Below are 15,489 nucleotides of genomic sequence, written 5' to 3'. Positions count from 1 at the left end.
ATCTACATGTATCAACATAGATCCCTGTAAGTGCTGAAGGGATAAAGAGCAAGTTACAAATGCATTATATAATTCTGGTAAATTAAAAAGAAAGACGTAATGCTATCTAGTTACTTATGCATCAAAATATAAAACCATTGATAGGAAAGTTATAAAAACCTCAACATTTTGGTTAATTATGTGATAAAAAGGAAGGAATAATATGGTGACATTTCAAATATATCTGCAATAATTTCTTTCTTAAAACAAACAGATGTTAAAGAAATATGGCAATATGCCAACATTTATTAAATCTAGCATTGGATATGTCTGGATGTCTGTATATTATTTTCAGTACACTTGAAATATAATTATTTTGCATGTTTAAAAGAGAATTAATGTATAAATATTTTAAAATAAAATAAGAATGAGTTATATAAAATAAAATAAATGAAAAGTTAAATAAAATGAGTTATGAATAAGGGTGAAAAAAATGTTAAATTCTGTAATTGGAAGGAAGACAGCCATTCCTTTTTAGAATGGAAAGATGGGAAAGGAAGGTGTATTAGGTTTCTACCCTGAGTTCAGCTATGTACCCACAGCTTTCTGGGAAGCTCCTTGCCAAGTTATCAAAGACCCTGTGCAGCTGATCTCAGATGCTCTGCACATATTAACATTTGTAAATCCTGGAGCAGTCAAAATGGGTGTAGGGGTGGACTCCAGGAGAGGCCTGGGAGGCCAGCATACCTTTTACAACATTCACACCCGGATTTCTCCGAGTTGAACAATCTCACAGGGTGTGCAAACACAGTTCTATTTGTGGTCTGGAGCCACACCTGCTGCCACCATCACCTTGATCTGACCTTGCCTCCTGGCCAGGGTCAACTTCATGGGCCTGTGGCCTGAGTAGGAAGGACCCTCCATTTTCATTCTGTGCTGGGCCTCCTGTATTATGTAGCCTTTCCCACTCCTGGCTACCACAGAGTGGTGATGGTCCCTGGTAAAGGGAATATGTTTTTCTCATCTTTACCTGGTTGCCACTGTCCCTAGCACTTGAACTATCCTTTCATACAACTTGCCTGACTCCTACAGGCATCTAGTTTGTTGCCTGTATTTTACAGCTTGGACCTGGCTGAGCCATTACATACAGTATGAAGGAGCTCCCGGAGAAAAGTGCTCTCCTGCCATCAAGCTCTGTGAAATTTTGGGTGTCCAGGGCAGAAGGCTGCATTCATCTTGACACTGATGCCTTGGTGCTAATTCTATTTATATTCAGTGAAATTAATGCAACAATTTAAAAGGACAATGAAACTGAAGCTATGGTATCTCAGAAATGACTATGTAGGTTGTATTTAGGTAAACACAATCTGATTGTCTTTACATGGTGGTAGCAGGCCCATCTACATAAGAAGTCCTGTACAGTCTTTATCCAAATCAAAGATGCCAGCCTAATTCAGACTTTCATAGAAGCTGGTTGTCTGATTCTTCACTTTTATACTTAGGCTGGGTGTAGTGTGTCATGCCTGTAATCTCAGGGCTTTGGGAGGCTGAGCAGGTGGTTAATGAGGTCAGGAGTTCAAGACAAGCCTAGCCAACATGATGAAATCCTGTCTTTACTAAAAATACAAAAATTAATCAGGTGTGGTGGCATGTGCCTGTAATCCCAGCTACTTGGAGGCTGAGGCAGGAGAATTGTTTGAACCCGAGGGTCAGAGGTTGCAGTGAGAGGAGATCACACCATTGCACTCCAGCCTGGGCAACACAGCAAGACTCCATCTCAAAACAAAACAAAACAAAACAAAAATCTTTTATACTTTAAAAAAAGTTTAAACAAAAACATCAGATCTTTCTAGATGTTTCTAGATGTCAGAAATAAATTGTTAATTCATATATTCACTTTTGGAAGCAGAAGCAATCTGGAAAAGGAAACCCAGTGCTTTAGCCTAGGGCTTTAATGGTTGGTCCTCTAAACTCTCCCAGCCTTACCCTATGTCCATGCCTTCAACAGACATTTTGGGAAATTTCAGGGCAAGAGTCCCAAGGAAGGGATTGCTCTGGGTACCATTAGTGAGGAGCATCAGCCTTGAAAAAAAGACCTTGGCCAGGGCAGGGCTGAGGATGGGTCAAGGGATGTGGCTGCTCTTCTCCTTGGGGGTGCTGTGGTGACCAGGAGCAGAAAAATGGTAATCCCTCAATGACACTGACGAGATTTGAGGCTTACATTTTATTGGCAGGAGGGAGAATTTCTCTTTCAAAAGGCTCCTCAATTCATGGATATGCATAATGTTCTGCAGTATAAGAAGCATGCCAGGAATAGAAGGGACAAATATGCAGGAAGTTTGTCCATCCACTTTATACGTACTACAAGTTGTGGTTATGAGAGCATCAGAGGTATTCAGGGCAATGACATTCTCATTCACAGCATTCCACTTGGCTCCTGGGGAATATAAACCAGTCGTCTCATGTAAAAAATCTCACGCTCCCATTAGGAAAATCTTAGGAGAAAATAGACATAACAGGGACATATTTAATTTTTTAATGACCGTCTAAAGACCACAAAAAGACTGTGATATGAAAGGCTTTAAATTCCTCTTTGATCTACTTTAGCTGAGTAATCACCACATTATCACAACATGCTAGGGCTCCAAGCATCGGAAACAGTACAGACGTCATCTCAACAGATGCCCTCCCTTCTGCCTTTGTGCAAGTTGATGAACTCATCCAAACTGGCTTTCCTCATCTGTAAAATGGGTGGATATTGGGATTTTCTTCATAGGTTTTGAGGATTAAATGATCATACAGCAAACAGGCTTAGCACAGGGGCCAGCACTTAGGAAGTCCTTGGTGGATGCTAAGGATGATTTCTAATTCGGGCAGACAGGTACTGAGGCAGTGCCTCCAGTGTCTGGTCCCTACATCCTATCCATAAAATCAGTGCAGAGGGAACACACATTACAGCAACAGACCTAGAAGCTAAGAGAAAGAAGGAATATTTTAGTTCTTCCAAAGCTGAGACCCTGGATATGCTGAGAAAACTAGCATGGAATAAAGAGAGCGGAGCAGTCGAAGAAAGGCTTTAAGAAATAAAGTCACTAGAATTTATTGTTTCTGTTGAACACTGAATAATCCCTGAGAGAACTAACAGTATTACTGACCATCCCAAGTGATCAATTTGAAAAGCCACATACAGTCATGAGTTGCTTAACAACTGGGAATCCATTCTAAGAAATGCATAGTTAGGCAATGTCATCATTGTGGGATCGTCGTAGAGTGCAGTTACACGAACCAAGGAGGCAGAGCCTCCTACACTGCTAGGCTTTATGTTGTAGCCTGTTGCTCCAAGGCTACAAACTTGCACAGCATGTTACTGTGCTGAGTACTGTAGGCAATTGTAAAATGGCAAACATTTGTGTATATAAACATAGACGGGTTACAGTTTAAAAAAAAAAAAGGTATTATAATCTTATGGAACCACTTTCCTATGTACAGTCCATTGTTGATTAAAGTGTTGTTATGCAGTTCATGACAGAACCTAAATGATTCAGCTCTCTGGCTCTGGAAATAGACAACAGCAGCATGCTCTGGCTGGGTACTATAGCATATGCTCCTTCACCTCTGTAAGCTCAGTCTTCACCTCTGTAAAATTGGGAAATCAATCGTGCCTCCCTCGTGGGCTTGTTGAAGTGTTAAGTGTTAAGCTCTCAGTAGTGTTAATTGGTATTCTCTTTAATATATTCCCAGAGAAGAGGTTTAGGGAACAAGATGGCACCACAATCATATTTTTGGCATGCCTTTCAGACAACAGATAAAAGGATGATCACTTCTGAATGCTCAAAGCCTGGCTTAGTCAGCCTCTCCTCATGCCCTCCTCCCCTGATGTCCTCAGTGATGTGGGAGCCCTCGTGAGGACTCCCCAGCAAGCCAACCTACATGCAGTGCAATGACCTGAAAACTCAGTCATCTGCAGACTCTATGACGTGAGCATGAGTCACTGAGCTCTCCAAATGTTACACTCTACAAGGTGAGTGCTACTTGTTTGTAAAGACAATGGGGCCTCGGCTATATCCGATCATGTCTCCTTGAAAATTCTTAGTCACATATTAGTCAGACCACCCCCAAGTCAGAAGGAAGAGCCTACCTCCAGATTCTGCATTTAACTTCTGGAACTTCCTGAGTCAGCAGTGTTATCGCACCCCTCCACCTCTGTGGCTGGGGTCAGGCACGTGACTGGATGGATGGATGTCCATGAAACAGCCTCCCATGCCCTATAAAGCCCCTTGTCTGCCAGGCCCACTGCTAGCAACTGAAATTCCCTTGCCTTCCTTCTAGGAAAAACCCATGCCAGATAATTTTTTTTTTCTCCCAGTAGACTTTATTTTTTGGGCAGTTTTAGGTTTTCAGAAAAATTGCTCAGAAAAAAAGCTACACGGAGTTCCCATATACCTTCCCTCTCCCCTCCCCAGTTTTCCCTGCTATTAGCATGTATTATTTTGATACTTGTTATAATTGATGAGCCAATATTGTTATACTATTATTAACCAGAGCCCATAATTTACATTAGGGCTCACTCTTTGTGCTGTATATTCTATGGGTTTTGGCAAATATATAATGTCATATATCCATCATTGCAACATCACAGATAATAGTTTTAACAGCTCTAAACATCCCATGGGCTTCAACTGTTCATCCCTCATCTCTGCCCTCCTCAACTCCTGCAGAACACTGGTCTTTTTATTATCTCTATAATTTTTGTCCCTTCCAGAATGATAGAGAGTTGGACTATTACAGAATGCAGCCTATTCAGAACAGTGTCTTTTATTTGAAATATGAATTAAGGCTTCTCCATGTCTTTACATGGCCTGATAACTTACTTTTTAAATTGTTGACTAATACTTCATTGTATAGCTGTGCCACAGTTTTGCTATGTGCCTATTGAAAGACATTGTGGCCACCACTTTTTGTCAGTTGTGGATATAGTTGCCATGTGCAGGTTTTTACGTGGACATAAGTTTTCCAGAGACTGTTTCTTTTTAAATTATTAAGATCTTCAATGATTCAAGGTCTTCTTCTCTTTTGACTTTTCTTAGAGAGTAGGCAAAATGAAGTTTCATTTGGAAGCCTTACTCTTCTGAAAATGGTGGGTGAAATGGAAAGCCTGGCTTTCATCCTTCAGGAGTTCATTTAACCCTTCTGAACTTCGACCCATACATTAAGGGAGTGATAACATTCAGGCTGGAAAATATGTATGAAGAGGATGGTTATAAAATAATAAGCAAATAAACCTTCATTTTACATGTCTCTTTGCACTCTTTACTTGTCCCTCCCCTTACATTTTCTTGCTGAGAAATTTTAAAGAGTAGATTTCCACATTATCTGTTGCTTGGATTTTTCACACATTTTAATTTAGTGTCTAAGGATTTCCCACACCACCCCAATTTCCATCCTGGATTAATCATACATTATAAATTCTGAATGTATGCTGACATTTCTGTTTGGTCTTTACACTTATGATAAAAAGTTAATTCCAAGGTGAGTCTTCATTGGCTGGAAGTAAGATCATTGCCTCTGAGTTATGGGAGTAGCCCAGGGTGGTGAGTGAGGAGAGAGGGAGGATACAGGTCAGATCACTCCCCAGGGAGGAAGATACAGAGGGGAGTGCTGTAATGATTACTCATAGTTGTAGGACATATTAGTGCATCATAGATAACACAGAAGGAACCAAGTGCCACAAGATTGATTATTTACTTATTTTGAGATAGAGTCTCACTCTGTTCCCTAGGCTGGTGTGCAGTGACACAATCTCAGCACACTGCAACTTCTGTCTCCTGGGCTCAAGTGATCCTCCCACTTTAGCTTCCTGAATAGCTGGGACCACAAGGGCATGCCACCACCCTTGCCTAAGTTTTAAATTTTGTATAGAGATGGGGCCTTACTATGTTACCCAGGCTGGCCCATAGAATTCTCTAAATCAAGAAACTCCTGTCTTCCATGCTAATAGCTTATGCCATGTCTTGATAGGGCAGTTCAATGAATGATGGTGTGAAATGTCACAGGTTGGTGAGGATGCTACAATATGCTCTGGTCTCTCTGATTTATGAATTTTGGAAGCTGTGTCTGCATAGTGCTGCTAAAAAGGACTGAAAAAGAAAGTATCTGTTTTCTACCCAGTTGCTTCACCAAGTAAGAACAAAATCATTTGGAATGGAATTGTCTGAACTGATTGATCCACAGTGTAGTAAAAACGGTCTTTTCCAGACAGGTCAAGGTTACAACATGACTCTCTGTGACCATCTGTGACTTCCACTTCAAGCCTGTCATTGTCTCTCTGTGCTTTCCAGGCCAGGGCATCACGATCTGAACCATGCCTACCTCCTGTTGGCTTTTCCTTGTTTTGAAAGCTATATTTCAGATATTCTGAACTTTCAAAATTTCCAGAAGGCCAACATTCTTCTTCCAAATTCTTTAGATGATGCTGACCATTTCTCCTGGGATGGCCCACCCACTCATCTCGATTACCTTCTTCTCTTACTCTTCTCTGAGCAGCCTCCCTAAGCCCCGAATGGGCTGCATGCCTGGCATATTGTGTGCCCCACTGTATCACTTACTTCCCTGATTGTGGCACTCTTCTCTCTGCCTTGTACTTACCTGTTCACACATCTCCCTTGTACTTACCTGTTCATGCGTTCTCTACTAGAATGCAAGCTCATGAGAGGAGGAGTCAGCTTCACTCCATCATGCTCATTGTGCGAGCCCTGTGCTCATACCTAGTAGGGCCTCTATGAATGAATGAATGGATGGATGGATGGACCTAAAATTAGACTGTAGATGCTTGAAGCACATGTTAAAACCTGGGGGATTATATAAACAGGAAAGGAACCTCATATTGTTTTTCACACCACAGCTGTAAGGGCTCCATAACTAAACCAACAAGCAAATACACACAACAAAAGAATTATCTTCTCCAAATAGGCCAAGTGGAAATCTCCAGACTTGGGGTACACACTGCTGGTTATCTACACCAGGACCCATGTGCATCTTCTTCCTTGCTAATAGAACCCCAGTTTTGTTCACGGAGACAATGTCCTACATTTAAAAAATAAAAATAAAAGCTATATTTCTCATGTGTTTCTTTTTTTTTTTTTTTTTTTTTTTTTGTAGTGGAGTTCACCATCTCAGACAATTTTCACCAGTGAGAAACAGAAGATTGCTAGGGATTCAGATAAGGTTTCATTTTCCTGATACAAAGGGTACCTTTCCTTCCTGTTGCCTGTCTCTTCCTCTTTAGCACTTTGGGAGACCAAGGCGGGCGGAACACAAGGTCAGGAGTTCAAGATCAGCCTGACCAACATGGTGAAACCCCATTTCTACTAAAAAATACAAAAATTAGCTGGGTGTGGTGGCACACACCTGTAATCCCAGCACTTAGGAGGCTGAGGCAGGAGAATCACTTGAACCCCAGTGGCAGAAGTGGCAGTGAGCCAAGATCGCACCACTGCACTCCAGCCTGGGCAATAGGGCAACAGAGTAAGACTCCATCTCAAAAAAAAAAAATTAACTGTGTACCTTGTTAAATTTTGTTATGCCTGTCCTAAGCATAACAAAATGTGAACACCCCAGGCCAGAGGGTAAAGGTGAGAGTATAGAGTAGTGGGTCTCAAATTTGAGAACCCAGCAGCCACTTTGAGAGCGTGATGGAAACAATGCAGCCCCTCTTTGCACCATGTGTGCATAAGCACGTGTACTCTAGAGTGATATTCTGCATGTCATTTAAGGATGGAAGGGCCCAGGGTTTCCTGGATGGGAGCTGAAGTCACCCTGCTATAGAAGTAGGAGGGCTCTATTGTAAGTGGTTGTGTTAAAGCATAAAAGAACAAATGTGAACCCACCTGCTATTCATCTTATTTGGACTCCTGGAGACCATCTGCTTGCACTCAATAGTGAAAAAAATTCAAGAGCCTTCTTTTCTCAGCAATATGAAGACTGTAGCAATAAGTCCAGGAGATTTCATGGGCCTTGGCCTGTTTGCACTGGGTACTTTGCCCATGTACTAGCAACAGGAATAGATTGAGTCAGCAGGCAGCTGGTGGCAAAGAAGAACAGCACTGCAGACAAAGGCCAGATCAGTGCCCCAGTGCCCAAGTGCTTCTCAGCCTGTTGGCCAGCCTGTGGGGCAGAGAGATAGGGAATCCAGCCAGCCCATGTTGACGGGGCCTGGAAGAGGCACCTGGAGTGAAGCCATGCTATTCAAATTCTCGACTCCATTTATGAGGCTGGGGTCTCATTAAGTGATGCCCCCCATCACCCCTAGAAAGAGGCCTAGACAAGAAGTAAGGTTTGCCTTCTGTTGGTAGAACACCTTCACTCAGAGGCCACTCCACCTTCCTCAAATGATCAGAAAGGAGGGCAGACTGAAGGAAGGAGGAAGGAAAAGAAGCTAAGAAGGATGGATAAACAGGCAGAAGAATGTGGCTGCTGCTTTAAATGTACCAGTTTAATCACCAAGCATGGTAGCTAAGAGCTCATGTTAAATGAATAAACCAAAAGGTCAGCGTGTATAGGGACCCAGTTACCCTCAGCCTAGTGCACAGGAAGGCTCAATTCATCTCATTAGCTCGCTTCTGTGGGGCTAGATGTGAGCATCTCTGGCCCCTTCAGCCCCAACAAGATTGTGTTCATGGGTCAAAATGCTCCATGGTCAGCCTCATTTTCTCTGGGCTGAAACTCTGCTTTAAACACTTGATGGTTAACCCATGGAGAAAAAAGTCTGACCCAGAGGTAATGAACTCTTCTTTCTCAATCTGTTTTACCTTCCTGTAAAATAAGAATTCTCTCGACCACACAGATATTACATGAATGAAGATGCCCCATATCCCCATCTCCTTTGCACACACTCATGTGTGCGTGTGCGGGGACACACACACACACACACACACACTGCTGAATTCAAATGATCTAGGTTGGACCACGCCAGCAGATCCTAATTTAAGTGCTCTCAACACAATGAGAAGCATAATTATGTTGTCACACCTATTGCTTTGTACTGGTTTCACGACCTATTATAATCAGCATGCCGTGGTTACCGTAAGCAAAACAGTTTGATATTAACACCCTGTCACTATAATATGCACAGACAACATTAATAGGTTCAAACCTCTGTGGAGATGGGAGCTTTGCATTTTGACAATCTCATCTTTCTTTTTTAGTATTATTTCCTCTCCCTTGTGTCAATTTTCTTTTCCATATCCCTCACCTACTTGGCCCCCCCAGACTCAATTCCAGTTTCATTTTCTTCAAGATCTTGTTCTCAGATGGGGACAAGCTCAGCACACTGGGCCACCTCACAGCCATCATAGGTCAATAGTTCTTCAAGTCTGACTCAGGAACCATTCGCAGCCAAAATACTTGGGTGCTTGTTAATTCAAGTTCCTGAATCACAATTTTTAGGAGTGGGAAATAGAAGTAAGCATTCTAAGTAAGTTTCCTGGAAATTCCTGCATGTGCACATTTGCACGCATACCTCCTATCCCCTCCCTCACACTGTAAAACCTCTAAGGTAAGCTGTTTGACCTCTTAGAGTTGTAGCAGAAGTTTGTAAACCATAAAGACTTGGCTATTTCAAGACACCACTCTAAGAGTTGGTCTCGGCTGGGATTGTATAAACATGTTTGGGTCCTGGAGTTTCTACTGTGTGCAAGCTTCTTAGATGCAGTTATTGAAGGCTACCTCTGCAAAATCCAACAGATAAGTAGAGAAATTTAAATGGCTGTGCTGCATTATACAAATGACAGAAAAGAGAACTAGGGTGATAAGAGAGCAGGTAGTGGAAGTGAGGCCAGAAAGGAAAGTGATAAAGAAGAGATGAGGGGGAAAAGAAGTTTGTAGTTGTTGATCTGACTTACCGCAACTTCTGAAGATGTGGTATTCAGATGTCCCTTCACTGACAGAGCTAATTGTGCCTGAGCCACCTACAATTTGATTGTTGAATGACCAAATGTTTGGGCCTGGCTAGTTTCCTTTGCCCTGTACACATTAGGCCATACAAAACTTTTGGCCAGGTGCGATGGCTCACACCTGGAATCCTAACACTCTGGGAAGCCAAAGCGGGTGGATCACGAGGTAAGGAGATTGAAACCATCCTGGTCAACGTGGTAAAATACCATCTCTACTAAAAATAACAAAAATTAGCTGAGTGTGATGGTACATGCCTATAATCCCAGCTACTCAGGAAGCTGAGGCAGGAGCATTGCTTGAACCAGGGAGGCGAAGGTTGCAGTGAATCAAGATCATGCTTGACTTCAGCCTGGCAATAGAGTGAAACTCCATCTCAAAACAAAAACAAAAACAAAAACTGTTTTTGTTTTTTGTTTTTGTTTTTTTTCCCCACTTAAATGCATCCACTTCAGGAGCCTAGAGATAAAGCTCTATGCCATTCAGAGATTGTATTCTGCATCGAACACAAATTAGTCTCCTGTGGCTTAACCATTTCATTTTCCTCTGATGACATATCTGAATGTAGGTTCCACCATATTTCTAAGGTCCAAGGCTCTTTCCATCTTTCTGGTCTGCCATTTTTAGAATGTAGTCATGTACTTACAAGTGACTGCTTCCTCTGAGGCTGTAAGATCCTTCAGGGAGGACTCACGTCTCCTGCCTATGGGAAGCCTTGCTTACTTGAGTGGTGCCAGGCTTATTATACAGGCTCAGAAAAAAAAGTGTGTGGAATGCATGAGTAAATCAATGGGTGCATGAATTAGTGAGTGAACGAGTGCATGAGTGAATGAATGAGTGAGTGAGTGAATGGACAAATAGCTCCTATGTCTGGCCTCATCAGAAGAGTAATCCAATTAAGGCATTCTTTCTAGACAATTTTTATAGCTGTCAGACTTTTTGTAACAATTTATGTTAGAAACGTTTCTACATCAGAAAAGCATAATATTTAAGAGCATGATATTGCAAGACAAACAGACCTGGGTTCTAAATCTGGTCTGACACCAACTAGTTGGTGACTTTAATGACTATTCTCATTCTGTATGAGCTCTTGGCAGCATATGTGGCATGTCTTAACCCTGTTCGTTCCTTAAGATTCTCCTCTCTTCCAATTTCTGTGTTTCCTCCACTCCCTTGACTGTCTCAGCCCCTCTCCCTCTTTTTCTGTTCATCCCCTGATTCCTGACATAACCCAAGATTCTATTGGGTTGGTGCAAAAGTAATTGCCATTACTTTTAATGGCAAAAACAGTGATTAGTTTTGCACCAGCCTAATAGCTACCACTGCTGCTTTCCTCACCAAATCCCCGCCCAGGATCCTCAGGCTCACACCAATCTGTTCAGGACTCCCATATCTGTCCCCAAACTCTCTTCTAACCCCAGACCTTTATTCCCAGCTAATCTGCTCCCACGTATACCTTAATCTTGGCATTTTAAGAACAGAACTCCTCCCCTTCCCTCTTGACCAAAACCAGTCGGCTCCCATCAGGCACAAATTTTGAGTCTAATTCACAGACTCTAACTCAGACGGTAAGTTAGCTGCTTGAGTCCAAACTGTGCTTTACTTTTTTAGTAACCTTGGACAAGTAACTCCAACTCTCATGATCTTAATCAAAATTACCTCACCTATAAAATGGATAGACAGATCCTGTTAACACCGAAACTCACCTGGGCATGTGTGGATGAAATATAATTGAGTGTGTAAAATTTGTAGCACAAAGAAAGCCCTTCCTTTGTGATTGCCTTTTTTGCCTTGTCAACCAAAGCCATTTGTCTCCATTATTTTTTTTTCTGCCCCTCTGAAGCCAAATTATTTCCCCCCTACATAGACATTTTCATCCTTGACGCATGGATTACATACATCCGTGGATCTCACTTGCATGCCTGTCTTTCCCTCTAAATTGTGAACTCCTGTGTCCTTACTGAATCTGAATCCTCACACCAGGCATCGAACATACATTAGGTGAGTTATTTTAAGCTGAACAAAACTTTTTAACAAAATGATATATTACATAAGTCTCAAGAACATTCTAGAAAGAAGATGGTAAAGTCCATCTGCTCAGACCTTTTTTTGTTGTTGTTGTCTCAGAACACTGAGTTTTAAATCATTGAATTTACTGACAGAAGAGTGAAAATTTCTTAACTAACCTGGAAAAGTTACTAATTGAAAGGGTCATTTCAGTTGCAATTCCAGAAGCCTTCTGGAATCAGCTTTGGTGTCCTTGGCAAATGTCTAGACAGATCCTCCCTCCAACACCTGGACTGTGGAAACGCCTCAGTTATCACCACCATGTGTGCACCTTTTTTTTTTCTATTTTGGAAAGGTAGGTTTGAGTGTCCCTCCAACTTTTCTTGAGAAAAGCTGAAAATATGGAAACTTCTCGAGTAATTGATTTAGCTTCCCTGAAGCTCCTAGTTCTTGGCAGGTCCAATGTCGGAAACTGCAATAAGATTCCTTTTTCTGTTGTGTTTTCAACATTTGGTTCTTAATCCATATAAAAGTGCAGTTGCTATGAGGGAATGTTGTTGGGTCACTCAGAACACAGGAAAGGAAAAAAAAAATCTAATAATACATACACACCCTGCAAGCGGAGGAAGAGTGCTTCTGATCTTTCTTATATTTTTCTTCCCAAGAAAATCTTGAAATGGAGGGGAACAAAGGAAGGGTTGTGAAAGGACTTGGAGAAGTGGACAGCCCAGGGCACCTGCCTGCCTGGGGTTGGGACAGGTGGAGAGAGGCGTCTATCTGCCCTCCTCTCTGCCCTCCTCTGCTGGGCCTGGTATAAGTAGGTTGCTGCAGGGCTGGGTGGGGCACTCGCTGGAGGCTTCTGACCTAGGCACTTGCAGCTGATATCTGCTGTGTATGAACTTTTCTCTGATTCTCCGTTGGGCCATTCTGCAGGGAGCAAACAGAGGCCTTGAGAAGTTAACCCTTGAAAATGGCATCTTGGCTGAAAACCCAAGGGAGGCTCCCATCTCTGTCCGTCCAGGGGATGCTCCACAGGCCTATTTTTACGTCGGACATGGATGCTGCTCTGAACAGACAAGTAGTCATATTTCACTCACTGTTAACATACCCAGTGCCCCCAGCCCCTCTGCCAACTTTTCAGTGACCAGTGCCGATTTCTGACAGGTAAGGAAGGTGAGTTGCCTCCTCAGCAGTGGAGGATCACCCTGCTGTGGGACAGCTTTCGAAACCCAGTTTGAATTTCCCATAAGCTGGTTCTGTTCACAGAAGGAGACCACATTAATCAATGAAGGCCAAATCTCTGCCTGCCGTACCATGCCTCATAGTTTCCATAAAAGAGAGTACATTGGGCTCCATCTCTCTTCACTTCAGTTTTATCATCAGCAAACTAGAGATAGTGATATTGACCTTGAAATGGGGCTGTCAGGATCAACTGACATGGGACATGCAATGCGGGAAAAGTGGAGGGGGCAAACAGAAGGTGCTCCGTACATTGTAATTATTGTTTTATTTCTCTTATATATGCTTTATTATTTTATTTTAATTTACCTTTGTCATTTCACTAACTTTTCTGTTGGCAGCTCTTTCTCTACCAGAAACGCCCTTTCCTTTCATTGTTTTTCATTTTTTGAGACAGGGTCTTGCTCTGTTCCCAGGCTGCAGGGCACTGGTGCAACCACAGCTCAAACTCCCAGACTCAAGGATCATCCCACCTCCCATCTCAGCCTCTGGAGTAGCTGGGATCACCAGCACATGCCAACATGCCCAGCTAATTTTTAAAAATGTATTTTGTAGAGACAGGTCTCACTGTGTTCCCCAGGCTGGTCCAGAGGCCCCTTTTCTAATTCAAAGTCGCTATAACTTTCTGTTCTGTCAATGTGAAGGCATTGAACATGCTAAGAAATGTTTGCCACTGAAAGCCAATCTCTTAGCATTCCCTGTGTAAGGGACACCAGACACACACCAGGGAGCTGACTGTTGTGAGATGAGGATTAAGGTGGAAAAATAGTCCAGTGTGGGCTGTGTGTGTGTGTGTGTGTGTGTGTGTGTGTGTGTGTGTGTGTGTATCTGTGTGTGAGAGTGTGTATGTGTGTCCATGCATATCTAGAACATGTTTGGGGTTGAGGTGGGATGAATCAGGGGCTTGGATTCTTGGAAGGGCTTAAAAATTTCTTGGAAGGAGAGACCACAGTAGTGATGACCAGAGAATAATTGAGAGGGCAGGCGCTCCAGGGAGTGGGAAGAGTGATGGAGAGCGGTTAATAAAGAGGAAGAGGCCCTTCACTATCCCCAGGCCCCACTGTTGCCTCAGGCTAGTTTAGCAAGCCTGCTGAGCCTCGGGACAAACCTTGGGGTGAGCAATGGGGCCCTGAGAAAATCTCTGCAGCCTCTGGCCGCAGCACCACCTGGCTTCCTTCATTCCCAAGGCTTATGTTCTTGCCTTGTTGCTCATGTTTCCTCAGCTTTGGCATTACTGCTGGTCCCAGGCTCCCGTGGACCTCCTGCTGTCATCTTCCAATGTGCTAACAATATTGTCTCTTCTCATATTTCTTATTGATTGTGTGTCTCTGCAGGAGAGAAGAAAAGGTTTCCATAAACACTCACATATTCAGGCACAGTGCCTTGGATTGAAAGAGGTATTTTCTATGGAATTTGGTGGATTTGTTCTGCCAGGCTCTGACCTTCTGCCACTAAACTGAAAACTGGAAAGGGAGCTCCCTCTCCTGAATGGTCACAACCCTCTGTGGGGCTCCCATAAATCTCATTCTATTTACTACTGATCTCCTGTGCTCTGCTGCTCTTGGATTGCTGACTCTGAGGGTGTGAATACAACACAACTTCCCAACTAGAGCAATTCATTTAACCAAGAGACAGCTGAGACTCTCCGTGGCTAGAAGAGTAGGGAGAAGACAGGGAACAGTCTGGGACTAATTCTAGAATCAGTAGACCCACCTAATAAAGGAGAGAACAACAGCCTCAGATTCTTATAAAGAGTGATCCTTTTAAACTGGAAGAGTGTTCTGGCATCTTTACCGTGTTCATAGGGAAGCCAAACAGTTTTTGTATGGTTAAGAACTCTATTTAATGCCGGGCGCGGTGGCTCAAGCCTGTAATCCCAGCACTTTGGGAGGCTGAGGCGGGTGGATCACGAGGTCAAGAGATCGAGACCATCCTGGTCAACATGGTGAAACCCCGTCTCTACTAAAAATACTAAAAATTAGCTGGGCATGGTGGCGTGTGCCTGTAATCCCAGCTACTCAGGAGGCTGAGGTAGGAGAATTGCCTGAACCCAGGAGGCGGATGTTGCGTTGAGCCGAGATCGCGCCATTGCACTCCAGCCTGGGTAACAAGAGCGAAACTCCATCCAAAAAAAAAAAAAAAAAAAAAAGAACTCTATTTAATTCTTGGACTTGAAATGCTTTTCCTTTGCAAAAGAAATCTTTTGATAGCTAAAGCAATGTTGAAAAAAGAATAAAATTAAAGATCCTTTGCTTTCCAATGTCAAACTTAATTACAAAGCTGTAATAATCAAAACAGAATGGCATAAAGACAGAC

General features: G+C 42.7%; 1 protein-coding gene across 6 annotated transcripts in view; it reads left to right on the top strand.

Moving 5' to 3' along the window:
* Positions 1–15,489, top strand: part of SUGCT (succinyl-CoA:glutarate-CoA transferase) — an 858,466-nt gene that overhangs the window by 825,352 nt on the left and 17,625 nt on the right. For 3 of the 6 annotated variants that reach the window (XR_012512232.1, XR_012512231.1, XR_012512227.1), the window contains 2 exons: positions 3,778–4,000; positions 11,795–15,036. The exons of 1 other annotated variant lie outside the window; for it this stretch is intronic. The gene's annotated coding sequence lies outside the window, so the exon portion shown is untranslated. Of the gene's footprint in view, positions 1–3,777; positions 4,001–11,794; positions 15,037–15,489 lie in introns of those variants that run through there. 2 more of the 6 variants (XR_012512229.1, XR_012512228.1) reach the window with 2 other exon arrangements.

Source organism: Saimiri boliviensis, chromosome 10 (assembly GCF_048565385.1).
Source record: "Saimiri boliviensis isolate mSaiBol1 chromosome 10, mSaiBol1.pri, whole genome shotgun sequence".
Lineage (NCBI taxonomy): Eukaryota > Metazoa > Chordata > Mammalia > Primates > Cebidae > Saimiri > Saimiri boliviensis.
The sequence above is the reverse complement of the archived record's forward strand: the minus strand, read 5'-3'. Positions and strand labels throughout refer to the sequence as shown.